The following is a 12,593-nucleotide window of genomic DNA, read 5'->3' as shown; positions in this document are numbered from 1 at the left end:
ACCTCATAAGATAAACATCTCGAAAAAACAGCTGCCTGGATGACTGCAATGTTATCCGCAAAATAAGGGGTTTACCAAACACTTATTCGACCGATTTTTTCAAGTATTACTCGTCAGGCTGGTATCTTTACTAGGTTAGATTAAAACACCGACAGAAAAAAATTGCAACACCTAAAAGTAACTAATACACAGTAGTGAGATTTCGGGAATACATTCGCTAGGTAACAGATTTCAGTCATTAACAATGCAAGATCACATTTCAATGTAATCACGAGATAAGCCACTGTAAATGTAAAATGCTGGTAATTTAGTAATTGGTGTAACCGCTTCAATATTGAATGGAGGCGTGCAAATGTGCAGGTGCCGGATGTCAGTTTGTGGGCTAGAGATCCAAGGCTGTGGCACTTGGCAATCAGCACAGGGACGTTTAATGCAGTTTGAGGATGACGCTGCAGCTGTCGTTCGAAGATGTCCCACGTGTGCTCGATTGGAGACAGTGGTATGTGAGTGAGCGTTATCCTGTTGGAAAACACCTACTGGAATGCTCTTCATGAATGGCAATACAACAGGTCCAATCACCACACTAGTTCAAAAATGGCTCTGAGCACTATGAGAGTTAACATCTGAGGTCATCAGTCCCCTAGAACTTACAACTACTTAAACCTAACTAACCTAAGGACATCACACACATCCATGCCCGAGGCAGGGTTCGAACCTGCGACCGTAGCGTTCACGCGGTTCCAGACTGAAGCGCCTAGAAACGCTCGGCCACACGGCCAGCACCACACTAGTGCTCTTGCTATTATACGATCGCACCCGAGATTATAACTCCAGGAGTAGGTCCAGTGCGTCTAGCATGCAGACAGGTTTGTTGCAAGCACTCAACTGATCTTCTTCTAACAAGCACACAGCCATCACTGACACCTAGGAGAACCACTTTCCCTCTGCCCTCCCAATGTTCTCTCGCTTGACAAGACTGAAGTTGCAAATTCTGGTGGTTTGGGGGTCAGTGGAATTCACCCAACAAGGCACTTGGCTCGGAGTTGTCCTAGAAGTAACCGATTTGTAACAGTTCATTGCGTCACTGTGGTGCCAACTGCAGCTCAAATTGCTGCTGCGAATTCAATACGATGTGACAGAGGCATACGCCAAACACGATAGTCTTCCCTCTCGGTAGTGCCATGTGGCGTCAGGAGCCCGGTCTTCTTGTGACCCTATATTCTCGTGACCACCGCTGCGAGCAATCATGTGCAGTGGCTACATTCCAAATCTTTCTGCGGTATCGCAGAAGAAACATCCAGTCTCTTGGAGCCCTATTGCACGGTCTCGTTCAAACTCAGCGAGGTGTTGATAATTGCGTTTTTGTTTCTTTAAAGCCATTTGAATATCACCAACTCACCACGTCCAATCTCAAAGGTAACTAACACTCAAGACTGTTACAGTGTTTACTGAAAGCAAACCTGTTTTGCATCCTCACAGTGGCGCTGCGAGTGCCACTCTTATGTGACTGGCGCGAAATTTGAATAGACATCATCTTTCAGATGTAGAAACACGCCTAAGAACTTGCGTTTACGTCGCACAGCTCGTTTCCGTCGGTGTAGAGGTCGGCAAGGTTCGTCGTGCACATCGTTATGCAAATGTTAAACCGATTATTGGCAGCCACTGCATGAGAGGAATTGTTAATCAAAGAGATGTTTGCTGTTTGCAAAAGAATCGGAGGGAGTTTGCTGCGTCTAGTACATTAATTCCTTCCACATACGTCTTACTAAATGACCACAACGAGGAATTGAAGCTGATAAAGAGTTTTTTATAGACCTGAAACCGTTATTTCCATGTGAATGGAGCATCAACGTGGGTTAAATGTTAGATAAACTATACACTACAAAACGTCTGTAAGAAAGCTGTAGGTGTTCGAAGAACTCTAAGCTCGATGTATTTGTGCCATATAAATGACAGCAGATCCCATTCGCATTACATAACGAGCGTTTCCAATCTCAATATTTTAAGTTCGCATTCATCATTATCGTTAAAATACAGTTCCCATTAAAGTTCATGTTACTCTGTTTAACATGAAAATTTAATTCAAACTCCACAAATGATCAATATCGTTTCTTGTTAATAACACACTATAATTAACTTAACTTACTTTCGCCACTTTTAATCAGAACATTACTTTAATATCTTGTTATCGCTCTTTACCCATTTTGCTAACCGGTATTCTTACTTTAATCATGTTTCCCCCTGCTTCGCGTTTAGTCTACTTTGAATTTCTGTTTGATATTGACTACTGTTCCACCTGTTCATGTTAAAAATGACTTTCTCTACCGGCCACAAACAACTCACTCACCAAAATCGCACACAGATGAACCACTTCTCGTTGATGACACTGCATTACCCAATGACTGTCTGCCAGACTACTAATGAACTTGGTCTGCGTATGTACGGTATGCGTACTATGTAGAGATACTGGCTTGAGCCCCCAGTTCGTTTCACTGTTCTAAGCTACCATAAATATTAATCACAGCATATGGCCCGCTAGAGTGCGGAAAAGAATGTCAACTTGTACAGGGTTTGCCCTTCACCAGAGTGATCTTCCGCTTGTCACCCTAGAGCACCTCGCGTGAAAGTCATGTTGTAGAAGATTTCCTTTCTATGCGCACTGTTAAAATTCTAGGCGCTGTGAGTATTTTTTATTGCGACCCAGAAAAGAAGTTTCTGTAAAAACTATGGCTTTATGTGTCTTCCTTCGAATAACAACACTTAACTGTTCAGGAATCTGCCAGTCATCTTGACAACATACACTTTTTCACCATAAGGTTAAGAGAATCCATTTCTGCGTACAAAGCAAGAGTAGAAAGTTTGACCTTGGACATTGTAAAGGCTTTTATAAACTTATAAAATGAAATCACTGAAGGAACGTCAACACACTATGCTGCTAGTCGTTGAGAAATGTGCACTTTGTATGAAGGATTGTGGATAGTGTTAAAATTCCGAGCGGTCACCTCGCACTGATCGTCTCTCATGTGTGATACAAATGCAAAGAAAAAGAACTCTGGAAACTATTTAATATTAGACGTCCACGAAAATCTTAACTAGGGACAAAAACAAATTCCAACCGGCAACCAATTTCAAATGGGACTTAAAAGCCACTACTGCTACAGCTGTGACGTTTAAACAGCGTGTTAAGACTAATATTATATAATGAATTGAACTGAACAGCTACTGGCAAAAAGAACTCTTGACGTAGTATTCAATCGACTGGCATAATCAGTAGCGAACTTATTGTCGAAGCTATGTTGGGTGAGGGAATAGAATTCTGTTCCACTACGCCCCACATGAAACAATAAGGTGCCGCCCCGATAGATGCAAGACATCTGGATACGTAGTCAATAATGCTTACTGTGTAACGCCTCAAAATAATGAGTTCGTCGGTATAATGAATAATTCTGACACAGAATTAACTAATTTTGGAAGACAGTGCTTGTGCGTTGGCATACTAGCATAAAAGAGATGATATTCGTGCTATTTACTATATGCACATTCGTTTACATAATACGTCGGACATGAGGAACATACTCATTTTTGTAGCAGCTATGTCAGGACTACAGATGCCTTAGCTATCAGAACGCACCTATTTAAATGAAGGCAAAACAAAAGAACGTAATAAGCAACTTTCAAATCAAATGGGTGTGACTAAAAATATTGTAATCTAGTAATTAAAATAACGATTAGAGAGTAATGTTCTACCAGCGCGATTGAGGCGTCACCTCCCACTCTGTGTAAGCCAGAGCCGGGCACGGCGTTCCAAACATCACGTGTTTATCACTCGGCTTTCCACGGTCCTTCTCGGAAGTACCCGGAAAAGCGAGACATTTCATTTAGCATTGCGGTGCGGCATTTTTCGGTCGCCACAACTCTCTGAGTTCGGCAGAATCGGAGTGTCAGGGCTGTTTATCCTTCGCTATTTGTTCGTGGTATGTAAGATGTTCACAGGTCCAGTGGCTGTTTGCACAAAAACAGACATTCTAGCGATCTGCGATCTATCGTCACAATTCTGAAAAATAAATGGGAATGACAGGAAAGAGGGATGAGAATTATCAATTCGCATAAGCGACGGGTACTGCTTATTTGCTACGATACAACATTACAGCCCCGTGCAGAAAGTATTGAAGCTTTTAGATGACAATGAAAGAACAAAAAATTTCAACGATTTACAGACGGGATTCATTGTACTGTACATCAAGAAGCACTTTGTGTTAAATTTGCACGAGTGGAGCACTTGAAGAAATTGGTAGTACGAACAGTAACATTGCTGACGTCGCTTCCATTATTTCATTTCCAGTTGCAACAGTTTGCAGTGGAAATAAACGAAGAGTGTGGATACTTCATATATTACTGCCAAGTGTGCTGCTTAAGGCAACGATTTTTCGATTTAAATCTAGGTTCAAATGGTTCAAATGGCTCTGAGCACTATGGGACTTAACATCTGTGGTCATCAGTCCCCTAGAACTTAGAACTACTTAAACCTAACTAACCTAAGGACATCACACACATCCATGCCCGAGGCAGGATTCGAACCTGCGACCGTAGCAGTCGCGCGGTTCCGGACTGAACGCCTAGAACCGCTAGACCACCGCGGCCGGCATTTAAATCTAGCTGTTGTTAAATTTATGAAGGGAAAAGGAGTGCAGGAAATAATATTAGAACATCCAGAATGTATTGCAGACTTGGTATTTTAATTGGGCTTCACTGCACATTGCCCTCAGTAAGACATTGCAAGGTAACTTCTTTCTGGTTTGATGGGGTTTGCTTTTAAAAAGAAAACCTCGTTATAGAAGGGACACATTCTGAAAAATACAATCTAGTTCCCTAATTTCACTGGCATTAAAGAAAGCACGAGATCTGAAGAATTGTTTGTGGCCTTGCAAGAATTACAACGATAGTTTTATAAGGGTTTGAGGGCGCTGTCACTCTTACATCTGTTTTCGAGCTGTTTCCGTGACTATTTACCGTTTCATTTGAAAGCGCAGCTGTGCATGTGTAGAAGTAACTGACTGACCTGCAAGGAAAATTCACTTTTAATTACAAACCTTTTTACATTAAAACTATCCAGAGCTTCTATAATGCTTTTATCGAGTAGATTTTCCAAGTCTCCATAATGAAGTTGCAAAAGTGCTACAACATTTCCATCGACATGTTTGTGTGAAATACCTTTTTCCTTTATGAAACTGAACAAGGCATGATTATGTGGCAGCTTGAGTGCGAAACTTCGTGAAATTGTCTGCGACTGTCCGTATGCCGAAAACTGTTTTATTTGTGATTTATGTTATTGAGAAATGCGATGTATAAGATCAGGTCATATGCAGTACGGCTAAACTGCCATTTAAATGCGGCTCGTTCGCTGTTTTCCTCCCTTCGCCACCCTCGCGCAGTGTGGCGGGGCGGTGTGGGGAATGGGAAGCGAGGCTGAGAGCTTTGGCAGTCGGGAAAAGGCATGGCTCGTTAGCCGAAATCTTGGCCACGCCTGGTGTATGCAATGGAGACGATATTACCGCACAAGCGCAGATGGCTATGAGGAAGACGACAATGCACTGCTGGCACTTTCACAAACACATAATATGAGTTTACAGTTCTACGGAAGAAAAGAAATGAGGCAAATGTGTGTGTGAGATCTTATGGGACTTAACTGCTAAGGTCATCAGTCCTTAAGTTTACACACAACTTAACCTAAATTATCCTAAGGACTCGAACCTCCGCCGGGACCAGCCGCACCGTCCATGACTGAAGCGCCCAGACCGCTCGGCTAATCCCGCGCGGAAGTGAGGCATCCTGTATATATGTACATCGGAATCAACAGTGTTTAGGTATAAGTAAAAGAGCGAGAGGTGAGAATTTTTTTAAACCATTGGCGCTACTGGAATCAGTACCCATTCCTGTGGAGTACTTTTTCCGTTTTCTAAAAATTTAGCAACAACAGTCTCATATAGATTGGATAGATTTCCTATTACCCACATATTTCTGATTCTCCTTCTCAAAGAAGGTCATTTCTTTTACACATTCGATATAGAAATTTATTAATTCAATTAAGGTTGTTACTCATGGTCAGGCTGTCACCATGAAACTATTCATTATATAACTGTCCTTGCTAATGTCGCAGAGTATTTCATCGTACAGTCAACTTAAAAAAAATTGCTACTGTACACGAGAACTTCAATAGCGGCAGTAGTATGTCAAGGTGATTGAATGTTAAAGATAATTCATTACTGGAAATATCCTCAAGAACTGGAGAGACATGTAACAGATTAACGTTAGTGCAGTTTAAGGCACCGGCCGAAGTGGCCGAGCGGTTCTAGGCGCTACAGTCTGGAACCGACGCGACCGCTAAGGTCGCAGGTTCAAATCCTGCCTCGGGCATGGATGTGTGTGATGTCCTTAAGTTAATTAGGTTTAAGTAGTTCTAAGTTCTAGGGGACTGATAACCTCAGCAGTTAAGTCCCATAGTGCTCAGGGACATTTTTTGCAGTTTAAGGCAATATGTATACAGGCTTCTCCTCAGATGAGTGTTTATTACATCCACTGGTAACTCTCTGCCTCTCTTATCTAGTTCCACACGTCTCGATGGAGAGCGAGTGATAATCGTAAAAGTGGGCGTTGCTGGCATCCTCGGCTCTTATACGAACAGGGAGCGAACAAGCCGTGGATAGGAAATTCCACATCATTTGTTCATGTCAGAGGTGGCACTGTTATCTACCGTGTGTGAACTAATTTCTGACAATTCGTCGATTGTACGCCGGTGAATGCCCCAGAGGCCATTCTCTCTCGTTCCCACCTATCAGAAGAGTGGGTACTGCTGGCTGTTGGTGGACAGTGCGGCCAAGGTGACTAATGTCTATGAGTTGAGTCCTCTTGACTATTCTCATGGCTGCAAAGTCTGGCATTGGCGGTGGTTGCCATCTGCCAGACTAATGCGGACCGGAGCCTACATGGATATCCTAAAACCACAGATAATCCAGATACATAGGTTTTACTGGAAACCGCTGTTTACTTTATTTACAAAGATGTTACATTTAAATGTTCATTACGTTACTTGCCGGAAAACAACAATTTATTTGTGGTAACAACACGTTAAAACTCCGCTTATAAGGCAGCAACAAGAAGATTTATTTTGCAACGGAAAGTGTGTTTTCTTCAATGTTTTAAAAAGAAAAAAAAAGAACTTTTTGCCACTTCGTTTTGCCACTTCGTTTAAATTTTAACTATGTCAGAAGACTTTTTTTTTGCGAATAACCAACAACAAAAGATTTATAAGAACAGCGTTTTCTATCAGTCTGTTAATCTAGGGATGATGTCTGTGATGGTTTTTAATGGCAGGTCGGAATATGAAGGAATGAAGGATCGCTGCTCCCCTGGTAAAGCCTTTACACCCAAAAAAGAAAACAGAGAATCCAGGTTTGAGTTCTGATCGTAACTACTCAGTTGCCACTTCAGATGAATGTTTAGAACCACTGATGAAATATTAAGAATATAAACTTAAAGCACGCCCTGGAGTGCCTTCTATTTAAGTCTCATGATGGCTGCTTTTACAAATATCTGGCCACTTATTACTTTCAACTGTCGCCGATTGTGAAAAACTCATGAGAAATATCGATTCATATTTAACAGAAGATATGCCAATAGCTAAAGCGCCGCTTAAGTGAACACTTACGGCAGAGGCAGGGCGCGCGACTGGGGATGTGGCGATTAGCATATCAGCATAATGCACACAGAGAGCAGGCCGCATTGATCGCGGCTTTTCTCAACCTCGGCGAACTGGGTCACGCTTTCTTCCACCAGGTCCACGCGAGCCCCTAGCCCGGCGCACGCCAACCGATCTCCTGCTAAAGCGTCCACTGCAGTCACGAGCAGCAAACCACCTACATGCTATGAGTACCTCTATGGTTTCATAAGATAAGTGTCCGAAAACTACAAGATATAGCGAAAACAAATCGATATTAGTGGCCAGAGAATTTCTCCAAGCCTTCAAGTCACATTACAGGTGCTCAATGTCGGCGCCCTTCATACCCTGAGGTGACAAAATCATGGGATAACGATAAGCACACTTACAGATGGCGGTACTATCCCGTACACAAGGTACGAAAAGGTAGTGCATTGGCCGAGCTGTCATTTTTGCTCAGGTGATTCATGCGAAAAGGTTTACGACACGATTATGGCCGCACAATCGGAATAACACACTCCGAATGCGGGTTGGTAGTTGGATTTTGGCTCATGGCACATTCCATTTTCTAAATCTTTAGAGAATTAAATATTCCGAGATACACAGCGTGAAGAGTGAGCCCGTTCCGAATATGCCAAATTTCAGGCATTTGCTCTCACTATGGACAACGCTGTAGCCGACGGCTTTCTCTTAACGACCGAGAACAGCGGCGTTTGCGTGAAGTTGTCATTGCTAACAGACAAGCAACACTGCTTGAAATAACTGCAGAAATCAATTTGAAACGTACGACGAAGGTATCCGTTAGGACAGCGCAGGGAAATTTGGCGTTAATGGGCTATCACAGCAGATAACCAGCGCGAGTGCCTTTGCTAACAGCACGACATCGCCTGCAGCGCCTCTGCTCGGCTAGTGGCCATATCGGTTGGACGCTAGAAGACTGGAAACTCGTGGCCTGGTCAGATTAACGCCGAATTCACTTGGTAAGGACTAATGATAGGGTGAGAGTGTGGCTCAGACCCCACGATGCCATAGACCCAAGTTGTCAACCAGGCCCTGTGCAATATGATGGAGGCTCCATAATGGTGTGGGCTGTGTTTACATGGAATGACCTGGTTCTTCTGGTCCAATTTAATCGACCATTCAATGTGAATGTTTATTTTCGGCTGCCTGGAGACCATTTACTGCCATTTATGGACTTCATTAAAATGGATGACAATGCGTCGTGTTACCATGCCACAGTTGTTCGCTGTGGTTTGAAGAACATTCTGGCCACTTCGTGTGAATGATTTGGCCTCCTAAATCACTTGACATGATGCCATCGAATGTTTATGGGACGTAATTGAGAGGTCAGTTCGTGCACAAAATCCTGCACCGGAAACACTTTCGTAGTTATGGACGGCTATAGGGGCAGCACGGCTCAGTATGTCTGCAGGGGACTCCCAGCGACTTGTTGGCGCCATGGCAGGTCGAGTTGTTGAACTTCGCCGAGCAAAAGGAGATTCGACGCGATATTAGGAGGTATCCCATCATTTTTGTCACTTCAGTCTAATCAAAACATGCGTGGAATTCATTCAAATCACTGACAAGAAGTACCTGAGAAGTAGCGACGGCAGTTACTAGTTGATATGCTCATTGGATCTCCTGCCAAATTCGATGCTGTAATATGGAGAGGATGATTTGTCTACATGTTCTGAAACGCCTGCCCGCTAGTGAAACTACAGCATCACACGTAATACGAACACAAAATTGTTGAGATATTGGTATGTCTTTTAGTCTTCGTACAGACGCCCTCAGAAACGTTGGAGCTACTTACAGAGTGATAATTATTAAACTATATGAAAAAGAGTAAATTAGAAACAACCTACGCCGTGCACACACTTTATTCAACATGTAAACGTCACTACAGATATTCGGATTTAGGTTATGATATGTTCGATATGCCTGCCATCATTGGCGATGATATGGCGCAGCCGAATAGGGTTCTGCATGACTCGCTGAAGTATCGGAATATCGATCCTGTCGATGGCCCCTTGAATGGCTGTTTCCTCTCAGAAATGGTTTTTGAGCTACTGCTGTACTCCCTGTTTTTAATATAGCTCCACAAAAAGTGTCGCATATGTTCAGATCCGGAGAATATGGTGGCAAATCACGGGCCATGCCAGTGGCCTCTGGGTACCCCAGAGTCAGAATGCGGTCCCCGCAGTGCTCCTCCAGGACATCAGACACTATACTGCTTCGATGGGATCGAGCTCCGTCTTGCATGAACCACATCGTCTCGAAATCAGGGTCACGTTGGATAATGAGGATGAAATCGTCTTCTAAAACCTTCACGTATAGTTCAGCAGTCACCACGCTAACAAAGAATATCGCACCGATTATTAGTGACTGGACATTGCACACAACACATCACCCGTTGCGGGTGAAGAGATTTTCCGATCACGAAATGCGGATCTTCGTCCCCTAAATGCAGCAATCTTGCTTGTTGACGAACCCATCCAAATGAAAGATGAGTTCGTCGCTAAACCAAACCATTCATGCACATACTGAGCTGATTTGTTAGAGCAGCACCGAATTACGCTTATTACAGAAAGTTGCCATTATCATGAGAGGTTTTAAGCAGACCTGTGCAACTCACCACATATACCCTCCTGACCCCACCTGTGGAGGACAGCTCCATTCTGTCTCCTTCACAAGGGAAGTAAAGTTCAGCTGTACTGGGAACAGAGCGCACAAGCTCAATGCACCATCAGGTCCCGTTGCTTGTTTGGGTACCCAGCCAAGCCGCAGAGTCAACAGGGCTAGGTGCAACAGGAAAACAGACAGAAATGGGAATGGGTAATGCAGCCATGTGGAGAGAGTTCAGTGCAGGACACTGAAGTGATCATATCCTAATAAAATCATAATTTTTTTGTTTTTTTAGTGTGCTTTTGGTTTTTTGTACATAATTATGGCCGAAATGTATATTGAAAAGCAAAGGTTCACTCAGTGTGCAATGATTAAAAGTGTGGGGAAGAGAAAAATAAAGTTGTCTTGGAACTGAAGGAGGGAACCTACACTTGTCTGAAGAAATCTTGAGATATCGTGGTATAGCAAAATTTTAAACAGTTATTGGAAAAGGGAGTGGTCATACGAAAGACTCGCGGTTGCAGTTTACCGTAGAACAACACTTCGATATTCGCTGGGATACCTTACATGTGATGCTAAAATTCATGTTTATGCAGCATGAGCAAATTGATAAAGTTTTACATAGCTTCAGGACAATACACTTGTTTGAAAATTTACGTTACCATTTGAACGACAAATTGATTGAGTTTCTCAAAGGATTTCAAAAGATTTCCAAGGCTAGGATAGCTAACAGTGGCCCAACACTGCATTTGCTTGTACAATGGGTGTACCAGCTACAGGAATGCAGTTATAGACTTGGTTATATATTTTCAACGACCAGCTTTCTAACGAATGATTCGATACAGTCTTGCACAGTACAACGGTTTGTGTTTGGGCTCTGAAGTAATAAAGTTACACAATTCATTTTTAAGAAAATGTGTGCTAAATAAGTCATAGTCTGAACCCAGATTCTGCCTTGGGAAAGTTGTTCAAACACGGTTCAAATGGCTCTGAGCACTATGGGACTTAACATCTATGGTAATCAGTCCCCTATAACTTAGAACTACTTAAACGTAACTAACCTAAGGACATCACACAACACCCAGTCATCACGAGGCAGAGAAAATCCCTGACCCCGCCGGGAATCGAACCCGGAAACCCGGGTGCGGGAAGCGAGAACGCTACCGCACGACCACGAGATGCGGACTGGGGAAGTTGTAGCTGGTGATAAAAAGATAAACTTCATGCTATATGAGAACACGTCTTTCATGATATAAGCAGCTAACTTCGCTGTTGGTCAATAAAAACTTTGAATTACATTCAACTTCCTCACACAGTGTTGCAATAATTTGATAAGTAGTATGAGGACCTTTAATAAAATTTACTATTTTCACAGACTTGTAAGATACAGCCTCCTTATAGGTACATGTAACAATAAACTGAATTATCAATTACAAGCAACGGAGCAGATTTAAGGAATTGTCTTGTGCGTAATGTTACAAACATCAGTTAATTTAATGTAAGACCGGAGCTGAAATATTGTATTGGCAAATAATATGCGAAGGAAAAAACTGCTTGCAGGTAGGGTGCAGAGATTTTGTTTTGCGACCGTGTGGCACATGGTGGGTGAGTGACTTCACAAGGAACCAAGCCACATGGCAGCACGTTAGTCGTTTTGGGCACTGGTAATAAAGTATTCGCATTTACCGAACGCACGTCTCGGATAAAGACGAATGCCACACTAATCCCTTGCTAGATGCCGGCCCTTCTGTATATACATCGGAGTCGCATTACGTTGCGTATACGCTACAGCAATGTCCTCAAATTGAAACTTTTTGATTGTCCCTTATGCTACCCCAAATCCAATGATGTTCCAACACAAACTCATCTCATGACGCCTACCCGCATATTACAACTGTCGTCTTCTGTTGGATCCCCACAACGTATACATCTATGCAAAGATTCGATTTTCCTTCACCTAAAGTTTTATGTCTGATTCGAGACCTCCATTTCATGGGGTGCTTCATCTACAAAGCTCAATTTTTTCACAAGAATCATACAAGAACAATAAGTTGGCTTCCTCTAATTAAATATTCAATTTTTATACATTTGTTTGTTTGGCAAACATTCGCAGTAACATTTACCGTAATTATTATTTTGGTTTCCTTGCGTCTTAAATGACAATACGTTTTGAATTGTTGTCAGTATGCTTGAGACAGAAGAAAATAAAAAATTATTATTCTTTCAGAATAATTCCCTCCAGTTATTTAACCGC

Source organism: Schistocerca gregaria, chromosome X (assembly GCF_023897955.1).
Source record: "Schistocerca gregaria isolate iqSchGreg1 chromosome X, iqSchGreg1.2, whole genome shotgun sequence".
Taxonomy (NCBI): domain Eukaryota; kingdom Metazoa; phylum Arthropoda; class Insecta; order Orthoptera; family Acrididae; genus Schistocerca; species Schistocerca gregaria.
The sequence above is the reverse complement of the archived record's forward strand: the minus strand, read 5'-3'. Positions refer to the sequence as shown.